Genomic DNA, 1,357 nt, shown 5'->3' with positions numbered 1-1,357 from the left:
AGATATATGACACATCTTGGAATCTTCCCTCTTCTGCATCCCTTTCAATAATCAGCTGGTCTAGGTGATCATATACGTAAAATACCAAGAAAAGTACCCCCCACCGCCATCCCCATAGCCACCACCTCAGTTCAGCTTCTCACAGCCTCGTGTGTGTGTGTGTGTGTGTGTGTATGTGTGTGTGTGTTAAAGACAGGATCTCACTATGTAGTGCAAGCTGCTCTTGAACTCACTATGTAGTTGAGGCTGAGCTTGAGCTCATGGTGATCCTCCTGACTCAACCTCCTGAGTGCTGGGATTACAGGTTGCACCACTACACTCAGCTCTGATGTGGTTTTCTGTATCTCATTTCTTTCCCATAAAAAGAAAAGGCCAGACTTCTGGGAAGATGGTGGAGTGGTAAGCTACAGAGAAACAGCCTCTCTGAGACTTGCTGTCCAAACAGTGGAACATTAGCAATGTGAGGAAGAGAAGAAGGGGGACAGTGGATCCCCTGGACTCAGAAAGGATCTGAAGAGAGAACAGATGCCCAGGGGGAGAGCAAAGAGAAACTTCAATGTAGAAGAAGGACTCAGGACTCACTGTGTGGGAGCAGTTCAAACCTGCAGACACACGGTGACTGACAGCAACCCCAGGGCCTTCACAGAGAGATGCAGCAGTGGAAGGGGGCAGTACTGAGTGCTGCTGAGTGCTGAGTGGATGGTGCTGAGTGCTGTGGGGTTGGGCAATTGGCTGGGAGCCATCTGGGACAGGGGCCAACTGAGCTCAGAATTCAGAACAGCTGCTGGGTCTATCTAGCGGCTTCCACCAGAGTTCAAGCCCACAAAAGGTGTGCTGACTGCTGCAGGCAGAACAGGTCTGGTCCCAGCCTCATGGCCAGAAACCAGCCTGAACTTCAGGGGAAATAAAGGTGCAGCTTGCTGAAAGTATCCAATGCACCACCATAAAGCTACTGCTGGCTTTCTGGGATAAATCAACGTGGATCTGGACTCTATCTCCACACATTGTCTACCAGTGACAGCAGAGACAAACCCTGAAGTGGACATGCTTTTTTCTTTCTCTCTTTTTTTTTCCTTCCCTGTTTTTGTTTTTATATGAGTGTGAATGGTTTCTAGTTTTTTTTGTGTGTGGCTGTCATTCTGGCCTGTTCTTCCTTCTCTCTTTCTCTCTTGTCTTCTGCACTAGTTTTCTAAAGTTTGCTCGATCTTCTTCTGTCCTCCAGCCTTTCTTCTGATTTATTCTTCTCTTTCTTTTTTTCCCTAACCCCTTTTAAATTTTCTGCCTTTGGGGCCAGGGATATAGTTCAGTGGCACAGCACTTGCCTGGCAAGTGTGAGGTCATGAGTTCAATTCCAAGT

General features: G+C 47.7%; 1 protein-coding gene across 1 annotated transcript in view; it reads left to right on the top strand.

The window, feature by feature from the left end:
• Nucleotides 1-1,357, top strand: part of Zg16 (zymogen granule protein 16) — an 18,655-nt gene that overhangs the window by 971 nt on the left and 16,327 nt on the right. The gene's annotated exons all lie outside the window — the stretch shown is intronic.

This window comes from Chinchilla lanigera, unplaced genomic scaffold (genome assembly GCF_000276665.1).
Source record: "Chinchilla lanigera isolate Chin_1 unplaced genomic scaffold, ChiLan1.0 scaffold00092, whole genome shotgun sequence".
NCBI classification, from domain to species: Eukaryota; Metazoa; Chordata; class Mammalia; order Rodentia; family Chinchillidae; genus Chinchilla; species Chinchilla lanigera.
Note: the sequence above shows the minus strand (reverse complement) of the source record. Positions and strands in the feature narration are given on the sequence as shown.